Source organism: Peromyscus eremicus, chromosome 19 (genome assembly GCF_949786415.1).
Source record: "Peromyscus eremicus chromosome 19, PerEre_H2_v1, whole genome shotgun sequence".
In the NCBI taxonomy this organism is placed as follows: domain Eukaryota; kingdom Metazoa; phylum Chordata; class Mammalia; order Rodentia; family Cricetidae; genus Peromyscus; species Peromyscus eremicus.
The window spans coordinates 12687958-12703714 of NC_081435.1; the positions used below are offsets into that span (position 1 = coordinate 12687958).

The 15757-nt window shown below is 39.2% G+C and overlaps 1 protein-coding gene across 5 annotated transcripts in view; it reads right to left on the minus strand.

Annotated features, from left to right (window-relative positions):
- Positions 1 to 15757, minus strand: part of Nol4 (nucleolar protein 4) — a 330361-nt gene that overhangs the window by 283335 nt on the left and 31269 nt on the right. The gene's annotated exons all lie outside the window — the stretch shown is intronic.

Below are 15757 nucleotides of genomic sequence, written 5' to 3' on the forward strand. Positions count from 1 at the left end.
TAGGAGTCTGAGGTAGGAGGATCACATGTTTAAGACCTATCTGGGCTATTTAAAAAAAAATTTCTGAAGCCAACCTGACTTTATAGTAAGTCTTTAAAAGACTATGTGCTGTCTTTAAAAGGAAAGGGATTATGTGGGTCTAGCAAAGTGACAGGAGCAGATTGTTTTCCAAGGTCTATGACCGCACTAGCCCCAGGAAGCTGCCTAGATTTCGCATACCAGACATGAATTTCCCCTGTTGACTGGGTCTTAAGTCCAATTAGACAGCTGTTGGTTGCCAGTGATATGATTATGCCTATCTTGTCATGCTAGTCATTATCATGGTTCATAGGTGTTGTAGTTGAGTAAGACTGTTTAATTGCTTCCCTCCCTTAAAACTGTGTATTATTTTCTGGAACCATGGAAGCTGGACTAAAAAAAAGAGTCTTTGAGGTCTGATCCAGCTCACATCCTCTGAGTCATTTGTCCTAAGTGTGTGGTATCTTCAGCAATAGGAACTCACACTCAACCTCTGATAGGCAACCAAGGACTACATCAATAGTCTATGTTGTTTGGGGAGTCATTTGGACTATCTTGAAAGGAAGTTTCACATGTCTGGTACTGGGTGTTTTGTTAGTCCATGGTTCTTGTGTCAGTCTATGTGGTTTAACTTCATATACATATATATTTTTAGTATAAAATAAATATAATTTTAGGTAAATATATATATGATTCCTTGAGGCTTAATCAACAACCTTGATTGTTATTTGTCCCTTCTTTTCCTTCTCTGTCTGCTAGACCACTATAATTCATCACTACATTCTAAATCATATCCTCATTCCTACAGACAAGTATCAAAGAAGTTTGGCTTTACAGAAAATGGAGACCATCACAGAAAACCAAAACTGGACACAAGGTAGAGATCAATGGATCCTGCAGAGCTCAGCCCCAGTGGACACATCTGCATCACAGCTTCTGCAGCTATGGCTCAAAAAACATCGTGGAAGAGGGGGTGGAAAGTTGTAAAAGCCAGAGTACCAGGAAGTCTGCCGTGGAAACAGTCTCTCCTAGAAATGGCTGATAAGACAGAAACAACAATATCAATGGACACGTTAATGTGATAGAAGGGAAATCGACCCCTGAACAAAGAGCTACAGGTGACTAGTGATTGCTGGGAGAAGCAGAATTAGTGTTTCGCAATGATAAGCTCCCTTATTGATTGTCCAATGCAGAGTACAGAGAGGTTAGCCTTGAAGCTATAGACACATAAATGACTCAGCTTGATTATGTGTGTGGGCAGAGGGGTGCACATGCAGGCATGTGCTCGTTTGTATATATATATATATATATATGTGTGTGTGTGTGTGTGACAAATATAATTGAAGAAGAAGAGACTATAAACTTGAGAGCTGGGGGCACGCAAAGCTTCAAGGGAGGGCAACTGGGAGAGGCTGGAGGGACGGGATGGAAGGGATGAGGGGAAGTGATGTAATTCTATTTCAATTAAAAACATTTTGAAGAGTAAAGAGGCAATGGGAAGGGAACAGAAAAGCAGAAGGAGGAGAGAAGACAGGTTCCTTGGTTGTTAGTGACAAGTAATATGGACAGCAAAAATAGTAACTCATAAGACTTACTAAACAATTACTAAGCACAGGTGTTCCTTCACTGCCTCTGAGGTTATGTTCCAGTAAAATCATCAGCTAACAATACCATATGTTTACATATGTTTAATACAAAGAAGGTAAATAGAAAGTGTTAGCAAGGATTTAGAAAAATGAGACTGTCCAGCCACTACCCTGGAAATCTCAACAGTATAAACAACATGGCAGCTTTGAGAACAACCTGGCAACTCCTTAAAAGGTGAAGCGTTAAGTCACTCAATAACTCCTCCTTGGTTTTGTATCCAAGAGAACTGAAAGCAAATCTCCACATAAATACCCATTCACAATTGTTCCTGTCATTACTATCCTGATAACCCAGAGTGGAAACTACAGACGTTCCCATCAACTAAGTAGAGACGAAATCGGACATGTTTGTGTAAAGGACTTTTTGCCTAAAACAGTGATGCACCTAGACTCACTAAAACACGACTGAAATTTGGAACATGATTTTCACCGAAAGAATTCATACTTTCTATCATGCCAGATATGGAATACATCCAAAATAGGGAGCTGATTTGATATACAGTTGATTACTTGCTAGTGGCCTGGGGACAAGGTTAAAGAAGTGAATATAAAGGTTGAGTGTGTCACTGCGGGATGGTGGCGAGAGGATCTGGTGAGAGCTGCAAAGACTTATGGATACTCTTACTAATGTTCAATTGTAATTTGTAAAAATATTGTAATTTTTACAGTGTCTAAGTTTGGTCAATGAAAATCAATACATTAATACATTGTGAGTGGTTTCATATTTTTGCTGATTTGTTATAAACTGAGTACAGGAAGAATGGAGTCTAGAAATAAATGTACTGAAATGTCCTGAGTGATTACATTTTAGTATTGGGCTGAAGGGAAATAGTTAAAGTTAACCTCTCTCTTTCATTTATTTGTTTTCTATTTTTTTAGATTAAAATACAATTACAACTTTTTTCCTTCCTTTTCTTCCCTAAAGCCTCCAATATGTCCCTCCCCACTCTCCTTCAAATGCAAGGCTTCTTTTGTTATTGAATGCATGTATGTGCGTGTGTGTGTGCGTGTGTGTGTGTGTGTGTGTGTGTGTGTGTGTGTGTGTGTGTGCATAGATCTTCTTAACTATAACTTCAGTCAATACAATGTCACTTGTGTGTATCTTTTCAGGGTTGACCATTTGATACTGGATGACAGAAGTAAGTGCACTAACTTTATAACCCAAAATTAGAGCAATTTAATTGATAAAGATATAAAGTGAAAATGAATTTGATAGAAATAAGTAGAAACCCATTTACTACAACACAAATGAGATTTGTCCCGTACTTTATATTGCGTCAACTCAACAAGGACAACAGACTAACAGTGAAACCTGAACTGTGATTTATTTCACATACACGATACATAGAAAAATATGTTTGAAGTTGGTTTAAATGAAGAGTCCTTCAGTGTGCGTGATGGTTAGTTTACATTTTAAACTTGACCAAAATAAGAAGCACCTGGGGAGAAGAGAAGCCCCTGGAAATGATTGAGGACTTGTCCAGGAAAGATGAACTGGCAGGGGAAGGTCTACATGGATGTGAGCGGCATCACCCTATGGAGTCTAAGACTGAATAAAAAGAGCATAAAGAGAAAAACAGCAAGCAGTGCTCTTCCTCTGCTTCCCAAGTCAATGATAATAGAGAGAAGCCTCCTGCCGTAGGGCCCTGCCTGCCATGATAGGCTGTATCCTTTAGCCACCAGCCAAAGAATGAAACTCCCATTCCTGAAGCTGCTTCTTCAGGTGTCTGATCACATTTTAAAATTGACTTCTACAGTATGACTGCAAAATAATAAACAAAATAGCCAGTTTAATAAACAAGTGCCTGGATACACCTTGCCATACCCAGGCAAAGCACTAAGTAGCTGTTCTTTTTTTTTTTTTTTTTTGGTTTTTCGAAACAGGGTTTCTCTGTGTAGCTTTGCGCCTTTCCTGGAACTCACTTTAGAGACCAGGCTGGCCTCGAACTCACAGAGATCCGCCTGCCTCTGCCTCCCGAGTGCTGGGATTAAAGGCGTGCGCCACCACCGCCCAGCCTTGTAGCTGTTCCTAAAGAGAGAGAATAAAGGAACTGAGGGGAGCTAATATGTTGTTTATTAAACTTGTGGGGGTATATGCATGACTAAGCATTTGTCAAAACCAATCAAACTACATTACAAGGAAAAACTGAGTTTCTGTAAATAAATATGTGAGTTAAAGAATTAGTAAGCTCATTAAAGAAAATACTAAAAATAAGAACAAAAATAAATTTGGTAATATATGAATAGGGTTGAATAAATATAACTGGGCAAGTGAATCATCTGCCACAGCCTGTGTGGAATCAGGCACTTACGTCCACACACGCAGGGCCTGGAGAATAGAGTGTTTATCAAAACACTGAGTGTATTGTCTGAGTAGTGAACTCAAAGCTTCAGTTAATTCCTATAATAGAAGCTAGTGCTGATTTTGAGTAAGTGCTAAGTTACTTCCTATGAGAAAATTATCTGCACCATTATTACCATAATAATATACTATGATGTAACATGAACACACATATGCCTGTGTAACATGGTATAACATCCCTACGGAAAGTGTATCTTCAGAAGAGTCAGTGTTATAACAGAGGACACACAACCCACATGAGAAGCCTAAGGGCATTTCCAATGAGATGACGTACTTGACCTTTTTCCAAAATGATAGTAAAAGTCACAGAAAGAAAGAGAACGCAGTCAGGGGCCAGGAGGCCACATTGATAGAACATTTCAAGGAAGGCATAGGGTGTCATGCTCAGGAGATGTCAGTCTAGGGACAACAGAAGAGTCAAAAGGACAGAGCAAAGTGCAAGATTTCTGCAAAGGCAGTGCTCAAATTCAAAGGTGAACTGAAAATAAAACCCTTATTAATTCACAGGAGTTTGAGTGACAGCACAATCCTTTTTAAACTTCAGAATGAATGCTCAAGTCAATCTCACTGAGATGTGAAGGGACAAAGCTTTTGCAAACATATGCAACAAATTACAAACACAAACTCCGAGCAAGCAGGAACCGAGCTACAAATCAGTTGTAAAGTGTTTTTCTAGTATGGCAGGGTCCTAAGATTCAATATGCAAGCCTTTATTATTTTTTAAGTATATTGAAAGCAAAACAATAAGCCAGACGCGGTGGCACACATCTTTAGTCCCAACACTCAGGAAGCAGAGGCAGGTGGATCTCAGTGAGTTCCAGACCAGCCTGGTCTACAAAGCAAGTCCCAGGGCAGGCTAGGACTGTTGCACAGAGAGACCCTGTCTCGAAAAACAAAACAAACAAAAACAACAGAAGAAAAAAAAAGAAAAAGTGTGTCACAGAATTAATATACTGGGAGAAATTGCAATTCAGAAAACAGAAGTTAGATTGAGAAATAATATATAGAATCTTCTTTATAAACATTATGTTGTGAGTTTTATAACTTAAACATTATCCTAGGTTAGGGCTGAAATGGCTCTTATCTCTTACACTCCACCCTCTCTTTCATGATGTTCCCCCTTCTAGTTTATCCCTAGTTAACATTTTTGGTGATATTTTTCTAAGTTTTCAATTATTAGTCTACTTTTAATTTTTTTATTTTTAATTATGTATATGCATCTGTCTGAGGGGGGATGTGTATATGCGTGTGCAGGTGTCCATACTGGCCAGAAGAGGGCATCAGATCTCATTGGATTGGATTTACAGGTAGCTGTGAGGAACCTGATATGTGTGCTTGGAAGTGAAGTTAAACTCTCATCAAGAATGGTACATTCTCTTACCACTGAGCTATCTCTCCAGCCCCTACCAGCCCACTTTACACTATACTTACTTCCCTACCTTAGGCTTACATGGTCAGCTGTTAAAGTAATGGCCATCTTTATGTTTGGATAATTCCACCATGTCTTTGAAAGATCTGAGCTTGTATTCTACCTACAATATAATGACAACTTACCATAGTTTCATGGGTGCTGAAGAGCATACCACTGCCCTGGATTGTGAAGACCACTGATTGCATTACAGGGATAACAGTAGCCAAAATATCTAATATGTATAGTACTCCAAGCCCCAGTTCTCACCAAGCCAGAGGAAAGCCAAATGACACCTGGATACGTACTGTGGAACAATCCTTGTATACTGTAAATATGTATCACTCTCATTGGTTAATGAAGAACTGACTGGCCTATAGCTGGACAGGAAGAGATTGGGCAGGAGGGCCAGACTAGGAGGATGCTGGGAAGAAGAAGGGTGAAGTCTCAGGATTCGTGAGCCAGAAGCAGAGTAAGCAGGAGCTAAACATGCCATGCTGAAAAAAGGTACCACCACGTGGCAGAGCATAGATAAGAAATATGGGTTGGTTTAAAATGTTAAGAGTTAGCTAGTAACAAGCCTGAGCTATTGGCTGAGCATTTATAAATAATAGTAAGTCTCTGTGTGGTTACTTGGGAGCCAGTGGTCCCAAAAGAAAAACTCCACATACAGACACTTAATGAGATATGTAGCAGCAAAGAAACATCAAAACTTTGACTCTATAGGGAGATAATTTTTATAAAGTTGAGCAATGAACAAGCCAGCCTTTTGTTCTGAAGAGAGAAGCTACCTCTGGCCTGACAGCCGTGGGCAGACAGCCCTACTGTTATCCTTGAGAGGACAGGAGCAAAGGCTGTCAGCATCTCTGCCCACAAGGCTTGAAAATGTGATGGAGAACCATAGAAACTGCCTTCCAGGATTCCTCCAATCTTTCTCCTGGTATTGGGCCAAATAAGAAAGTTATTAAATCACACTTAGGACTTCATGCCAGAGAATTTCATATGGCTCTCATAGATAATTACCGTTATTGTTTTCATCTTTTGGCTACAGTAGAGGTGTCAGCCTGCTCGTATCTGATTCACAGAGAATCATCTCCACCAAAGTCTACACTGAGTAACCTCAATACAATAGATACCCCATAACTACTACTAATCGGGTTAAAGTCCCCTTTCTGAATTTGAAATTGAGAGGAGAGGCTACAAAACATTGATGCTACAGAAAGGCATCTTGTGTAAGCAAGGGCACGGTAGATAAATGACAATTTTTTTTTTTTATTTTTAGAAATGTGATTTTCAGAGAAAGGAATGGACTGTTTCTGCAGAAGGAAGCATTCCAAGCCTCCTACAGAAGCCTACAATGAGGAGGAAACATACTCTTCCCAGACCCCAACACTTTTCCTCCCACTGTGTTCCATGAAAATTTATTTTGTACAAAGTTCTCTTTGAGTCTTCAAGAGAGTTTACATTATCTTAACTTATCAAACTTTGTTGTCTTTGCTTAAGTAGCAGTCACCTTCCTAAGAACATGATTAAAGTACTCGAGTTATGACTGAGGTCCCACTTCACTGAGAAGTGAAGGTCAGAGAGGCCTTCTCCCTCTGCTTCAAAAGATCACAATACCCTCCTCCTACTCAGAGCAGAGATATGATAATTTTTACACCGTGTGCCTAACACATGACAGTCAACAGCTCTTTTGTAGAGGAAAATGTTTTTCTTTAAGTTTAAAGTCAGGCTTGACAAAGTTATGAGAAATAATCATACATATTTGTAAAATATCTTCATTGCTGAAAAATGTCGCTTTGTTTAGAAATCTTCCTGGCCTTTGATGCAAGATGGTCTGTTTTATCTTGGGAAGTGTTATTTTCCTCTTGCTTTGAAATATAGCTCTGAACGCTTTGCCAAGACATGGCTGCACTTTCAGTTTTACAACATATTTAAGCAATGCCAGACCCCTGTAAGATAGTTTCATAATTGCTAATGCACATGAAAAAATGAGCAGATACGCAGGCACTTAACATGGATTTTTCTCCCTGCATACCTGTCATCATGTTCCCATTTAACCTAAATATGAAGAATGCGTGATGGGAATGTTACACTAGTAAATCTATTTGTCCTGAATATGAACCACTTCACCCTCTACACACTTCACTCTTTTGTAAGCTATATTATGTTCATCCTTCAGCAAACCATTCTGTTTCCCTCTTCTACCTTTGTAAATTCAGGACATAGTGTAGCAGCACAGCAGCAGCAAACTTCATATGCAAATTTCACAAACAGGAGCAATCCCAAATGCAGGCATCCATTCTCACCTGCTCCCTACCTACTGAATGCAAGTGACATTACTTACTTTTCTTACTGTTGTGACCAAAGACCTGACAAAAGCAACTTGGGATGAGAGAGTTTCTTTCAGTGTGAGGCCACAGTCCACTGTGGAGAGAAAGCCATGACAGCAGGAACAGACCATGGCTGGTTGGTCACTTTGCATCATTGCTGTCAGGAATCCTAGTGTGATGAATGCTGGTGCTCAGCTTGCCTTTTCCTTTATATTCAGTTCAGGACCCAGCACATGGTGGAGTGTCAACTCCATTCAAGCTGAGTCCACCCTCCTCAGTTAAACTTTCAGGAAACACCCTTGGAAAGAAACCTTGGGGTGCACTTACAAGGTCATTATAAACCCACTCACGTTAACCAAGGACTAATTACTACAGCTGCCAAGACAAAGTGATCACTCCATCTACCACTGTTGTTGATCTAGGGTCTTGACAGTTACAGGCCATTGTTAAGAAGGTGGTGATGAGGGTGAAGAGATGGCTCAGGAGTTAAGAGCACTTGTTCCTGCAGATTGCTCACAGCCTTCTGTAACTCCAGTTCCAGGGCATCTGACACTCTCTTCTGACATCTCAAGGCACCAGGTGTGCACATCTGCACATATATACATACAGGTAAAACGCTCATTCATATAGAATATAACGTGATAATTAAATCTTTTTTTAAAAAATTAAAAGGCAATGATATCTCTGTTGACATTGTTTTTTATATCCAATATACATAGGAATATTTCAGTTTTTTCCTCTAGAACAGCTAAAATGCCAATGAATCATTAGCTACCTGGCCAAGTTATAAAGTAGGTCAAAGACAGCTTTGAGTAATACTCAAAAGCTGTTAGCTACCTACAGGTGAATTTTTCCCCCACTGCTTTGGCTATCACGCAGCTGCAAATTAACATGCCCAATAAAAGATCTCAGTCCTGGAATATAAGTATATTGTAAGATTTCTTTTCCTTAGGGGAAATAAGGGAGGAGGGGAGATGGGCAAAGAAAGGAATATGGAGAGAAACAACTAACCCTAAAGGCCATTTGAAAAGTCACTGGAAGCCTACTACTGCAGAAGCTTCCTAAAAGATCTACATATATGAGGAATCTAAATTGAGTCACCAAACATTAGTGAAGACAGTGTGCCAACTAGACATGCCACCAAGTAAAACCTTCGGTGCCAGTGTGCATTGTATCTTGTTGAGTCATTGGCCCAATGGTCCCCGTGGAGGCTCCCAAATATCACAGGCTATTGCCAAGGCCACTGGTTTCTCTTCACAATCTGATGGTAAGGCCCTGTTGCTGAAGAGGACACTTACATATGCCACGGAAGACAAGTCATTTGGTGCCTAACTAGAACCATCACCAATACAGATTAGTGTTCGTGGCACTGGATGCTGCAGGAGGAGAAAGGTAAGTTCCATATAATAATAATTCCCAGCTACAATTCCTGCGACATACAGCAGTGACCTGTCTGCAAGATATACTGGTAATCCAATAGTGGCACAAATGTTCCAGGAGCGAATAAACCAACCATGTTTTTATTGGATTTAAGGCCCACTGGATGAGATGGAAGTCATACCTGAAACTGCTAATGTGGCCAAGAACCTGAGGCTAGATAGGTCATGGGCCTAGGGGAAAACTTAATACCATTATTCTGTTAAATAAAAATGACTTCTGATGATATTCTGCTACATCCATAGGTCAGTGCCTCACTCAGCCATCATCAAAGAAGCTTCTTCTTGCAGCAAATGGGAACAAACACTAAAACCCACAACTAGACACTGTGCAAAGAGTGAGAGCCTTTAGAGCACTCAGTCCTAAATGGAATATCTTCATCAAAGCCCTCACCCCTAGGCTCCAGGAGCTCTGTGGAAGAGGAAGGGGAAAGGTTCTAAGAGCCAGAGGTGATGGATGGACTCTAAGAAAACAGTGTCTTCCAGACACATCAGGACTCATGCATCTATAAACTCAGAGACTATGGCAGCATGCACAGGGCTTTACAGGTTCAAGCCACATAAAGTTCCAGCACTGACAGAAGGACACAGACACAGGACTCCCGTCTCTGAGCAAGAAACTATCTCCAATTGATAGTCCACTGGCAAAGGAAAAATTAATTTTCTCCATTGGAGTCTCACTGGGTATATTAACCTCACTTAAGGACAGGCCCCAGGCCAACACAAAACCAACTCAACTGGTATTTTTGTAGACTTTTCATTTCATTTTGCTTTATTTGAATTGTCTTTTGGTTTTTGGTTTGTTGTTGTTGTTGTTGTTTTGCTTGTTCACCGACACTCATTTTTGTGATTTTTGTGTAGGTTTTGTGTGAATGTTTCTTTATTTTTGTGTGTTTGTTTTTAAAGAGATAGGAAAAGAGCATGAAGTTGGACAGGTAGGGAAATACAGAGAATATGTGAGGAATTGGAGAAGGGAAAAACATGATAAAATATATTGTATGAAAATTTTCAATAAAAAGTTAAAAATCATCTTTTTCACCCTACCAAGAAGGTGACTTTGTGAAATATTCATTGCTCATCCACTTTGGCTGGTCTGGATTTCTAACCCTTTACTGAGACTCCTCTGTTAGAAAATTTTCAATGAATGTGATTTAAAAAAATGTTTCAATATTTACAAGATGAACGTATTGCTATGCACTAGATTAAATTTCTTCTGACATCTATTTTTGTTAGTGTCCGCTGCTTGTTTCAGAGACAGGGTCTCATGTAACATGGGTTGAACACAATCACAGTATGTGTCGCCTAGGCTGACCTTGGACTCCTCCTGATCCTGCCTCCACTGTCCAGTGACAGGACTCCAGGCATGCACCACCAGGACTATCTGTCATTGTCCTTTTGCTATTATTGTGCTGACACCCAAGCCAATCTCAGCATCACTGTCTTTCTTTTTCCTTATGCCATTGTTGAGAGTAAAGTTCTAACATTCTCTCAAAAGCCTCCTTGTTTTCTTTAGAGTACTGTTTATTTGCAAACGTAGCATGGGCTTAGTTTAAGATCCAACATTATCCAAAGCAGCATAGTAAAACATTGAAATAGTAACCCCAAACTCGGTTCCTTACACTTTGGCACATAATCTTTAAAGACCAGTTTCTTGTGCACTGTGACATCAGATTGACTTTTCAAACACAATTCATGCCAATCTACTTTTCATTTCCAGTACCACTAACCCTATCTGAGGTGTTTACTACCAAATGAGTGTTCTACATGATATCTTCGTTTATCCATAATCCATTCTGCTAACTGCCGCCAAATCCACTGAAAGAGCACAGTATACCTTTCCGTTCTCCATCTGGAGATGGGTCAGTGGATAAAAAGGACCTGAGTCCAAATCTCTAGTACACATTCTAAAGGACCCTCAAAGCTGCACAAGTGCCTATAAACCAATGCTGTGGGGGTGGGGTGGGGCAGGAGGATCAAGGAAACTTGCTGGCTTTCAGCTTAGGTTCAGTGAGAGGCCCTATCACACAGAATTGGGTGGAGCATCATAGAACAAGACAGCAGACATTCTTGTCTAACCTCATTACACACACACACACACACACACACACACACACACACACACACACACTTATTTTCAGTAGCATAAAGTCTAAAGTTCCCAATTTATTTGAGTAACTTGTTTAATTATTAAAACATAAAAACAAAAGAAATATATTAGGTCTAGAAATTAGGAGATTGAGTAAACATCCATTACCATGTTTACCTCCTAACTTCCATCTTTATCTGCAGAATAATGTCCAAATCACATTGGAGCTATGACAGTACACAGGTCTTTTTTAAACCTTCACTACTGCCATCTTAGCATGTACTCTTGGCATTCGAATCCAAAGCTATCATGTGGTATTCCAAAGAAAAACGTTTTGCAAGTAGCACAATTGCCAAAGCTTTAGCCACTGCCCCTTTTTTTCTGCAGTCAATATTTTTACTCTTTTTCTCTGAAAATATTAGCCACACATCATTTTTACACCTTTCATAAGACTCTCCTCAACTAGAACAGTAACTGGCTTCTATAAATTTCTCTAACACAAGGCTTTATTTCTCTTGGTTTTCTGAAAAACGTTGGTATTGTGACTCTAAAAATAAACAAAACAAAAATCAAAAAAACTACCCAATCAGAGTAGTCAAAGATTGTGACTACTGTGTAATGATACATAGCTGCTGCTACAATGTGATACAAAATAGTTTCTGGGGCCTAAAAATTCTTGTGACTTCCTACTCAGGTCTCCTATTTTTAACCTTTCTTCCCAACTGATACTGTTTTTATTTTCTCCACAGAGCTCTTTATATTTGGAAGCATATAGTTTATAGCTTTCCCAGATTGGTTTCTTTTTCTTTTTTCTTTTATTATTCTTCATATATTATATCCTGACCACACTTTCCCCTCTCTCCACTCCTCCCAATCCTCCCACCACTCCCCCCCCCATCACCGGATCTACTCCTGTTTCCCTTAACAACAACAACAACAACAACAACAACAACAACAACAACAAGAGCAGATCTCCCAGGGATATCTACAGAACATAGCCTAACAAGTTACAATATGAACAGGCACAAACCCTTATATCAAGGCTGGAAGAGGCAACCCAGTATGATGGAAAGGGTCCCGAGCACAGGCACCACTCTCACTGTTAGGAGTCCCCAAAGAACACCAAGCTACACAGCCATAAGTTACATGCAGTGGACATAGCTCAGACCCACACAGGGTTCATTGTTTGTCACTTCAGTCTGTGTGAGCCCTTGTGAGAACTGCTTAGTTGATTCTGTGGGCTGTGCTCTAGTGGTGTCTTCAACACCTCTGACTCCAACAATCCTTCCTCTCTTCTTTTGTGTGGTTCCTCTGGCTCCTCCTAGGGTTTTGCTGTGGGTCTCTGCATATGCTCCCATCAGGGGCTGGATGACACCCCTCTGATGACAATCGGGCTAGGCACTGATCTATGAGTATAGCTGCATATCATTAGGAATAATTTCATTGACTTTTGCTTTCCAGTCAGGTTTGGTTCTATCCTAGTCTCCGGGCTGTCCTGCCTCTCCATCCAGGTAATGTCATGATCAACTCATTAGATGCTGGAAAAGCCCTTGACAAATTGGTTACTTTTACTTAGCAGCGTGTGTTTAACATTGCTTATGCTTTTTCATAGCTCAGCAGTCCCATTTCATCTTATTGCTGAAAAATATGTATTTGAATGTACTAGTTGATTTACCCATTCACCTGCTAAAGGATGGCTTGTGCCTTCCAAATTTTGACTATTTTTTAATAAAGTTGATATAAGGATTTACTCGGAGATTTTTGTGTGTTTCAGTTTTAGCATATTCCAGTAAATAGCAAGGATTGTGGTATAGTAATGTATATTAGTCTTTTTAGAAGCTATAGAACTCTCTTGTACAGTGGATGAACTGTGTTGCGTTCCCACCACCTTGGATGGGCATTATTGTTGCTCCACACACTCCCCATCACTTACAGTGGATGGTTTGGATTTCTGTACATCTAATAAGTAGCATCTCCATTTAATAAAGGCATCTCATCATTTTTATTTGTAATTTTAACAGAATATGATGGTGATTACATTAGCTATTTTATGCACAGTGTATTTCTTTTTTAATTATAGACTTTAAATGATGTTTTGCTCCTAGGTATATGAGTATTTAACCTGCATATACATATGTGCACCACATGCATGTCTGGTGCTCAGGGAAGCCATAAGAAGGTATCAGATTCCCTGAAACTAGAGTTACAGACAATTGTGAGTCACCAGGTGGGAGCTGGGAACTGAATCTGACCCATCTAGAAGAGTAGCCACAACACTACAAAAAAATTAAAGAAAGAAAGCTTACCTCAGATGATTAGGAGAAAAATTCAGCCTTGTAAGGTTTAAGCTATAATGAAATAGTTAGCCATTCCTGACTTATAGTCATTTTATATATTGAAAAAATGTATGACTGCTTAATAGTTCAATGAAAATGAATGTTTCCCCTGTAGAGAATTTATGTATGAATTCAATACTCATGATCTTAATGTAATGCACAGTTTGGTGTTTGCATAGACTAATGAATAAAAGCAAATGAGAAAACCATATTTCTTATGCATTAATACAAAGGAAGGATGTACCCAAATCTTGAGCAATGGCATTTGGACTTTAACATGGACTTGTTCAGCAAATAATAAGCATCTACTATATGAAAAGCATGATTTTAGAACCTTGGAGATATTTCTATATTTCTATCGACAAAAACTTTGTTTACCAAACTATATATTGAATTTTCCCTCTTATGTCTGATCTTATATTGGAAAACATATTCTACCTCAGTAAATTGGTGAAGAACATGAATTTCAACATAGCAAAAGCCAGATGAGAAGAACAGGAGGAACACAGTGAATAAAGAGAAATGGAAACCTTTTACACTAAAATCTAGGCAAAGAGAAGGATGCCCATTTTCATCATTTTATTAAATGTAGTACTGGGAGTTCTGCCAAGAGAGGATACACAACAGAAAAAAAATTGAGAAGAAGTCAAACTGTCTTTGCTGATAATGACATGACCTCATGTCCTGAGAAAACACTACCAAAATACTGTTGTAACTAATAAACTACTTAGTAACGCTGAATGATACAAATGAAACATACAAACAGGAGCATTTCTAAGGCATGACAGTGAGCTAACTGGGGAAGTTAAGAGAACAAACGTATTTTCAAAAGCTACAAAAATAACAACACCAGGAACAAATTTAACCTTCAAGATGAAAGGTGTCCATAATGAAATCTAGTGTTCAATGAAAGCAACTTAAGATGACACAAATAAATTGAAACCTCTCTGTGACCATGGACTGAAAGAATATTGTTAAAGCTTCCTATAATTATATGGGTCCTAAAGTGACCCATATAATCAATGGAATCTTCTTCAAAATGCCAATATCATCCTTAACAAAGTTAGAAGAAAAAAATAAAAAATCAAGACAAAAAACCACTTGAAGATCTGTAAGAAGCCAGCCAGTATTTTTTTTTTCCGGAGCTGAGGACCAAACCCAGGGCCTTGTGCTTACTAGGCAAGTGCTCTACCACTGAGCTAGCTAAATCTTCAACCCTTATCAGCCAGTATTTTTAAATTAATGTATCCTGAGATATAAATATATGTGTGTATATGAAAGTGTGTGTGTGTGTGTGTGTGTGTGTGTGTGTGTGTAGAGGAAGAAATATATATTCACACACACACACACACACACACACACACACGCACACACACAGGGATTTATTTAAATGGCTTATAGGATGTGGTCTAGCTAGTTCAACAATGGTTGTGTACCAACAGAAGTTCCACGAATCCAGTAGCTGTTCAGTCCACAAGGCTGAATGTCTCAGCTGGCCTTCAGTATATGCTAGAATCCTGAAGAAACAGGCTCTACTGCTCTTGAAGGAATGGACTTGCCATCGAGAGCAAGAACAGCAGGTAAAGAGAAAGCTTTGGATGTCCTTCATCTAGGCTGCCAACAAGGTGTGGCCCAGATTAAAGGTGGCTCTTCCCACCTCAAATATCTGGGTTAAAAGTGAGTCTTCCTACGTCAAATGATTTAATTAAGAAAAAAATACCTCACAGGTGAACCCAGACACTTGTGTTTTAGTTAATTCCAGATGTAGACAAGCTGACAATCAAGAATCCCCATCACATACCCCAATTTAGAAACAAATCAATATAAAAATATGTAACATTAAATACTTTAAACTGAGTTCAAAATATTTATTTCTATATGCCACTCAAACTATATTTCTCAAACGTCACCTAGACTATGATGTAACTGAATGCAGGAGACACGCACAGGACTTGAGGTGCACTTCCAGGTATCACCTCCCACTTTCTGTGGCCTCATTGCATTTCTTCATACTGGAAGATTGTTGTCTAAGTTACAACTCAAATAGTAGATGAAGATATATTTGTATGTACATTGGATCAATTGTATATAGATAGTATCCAAATACATTTCAACATCTCTTGTTTTGGCAG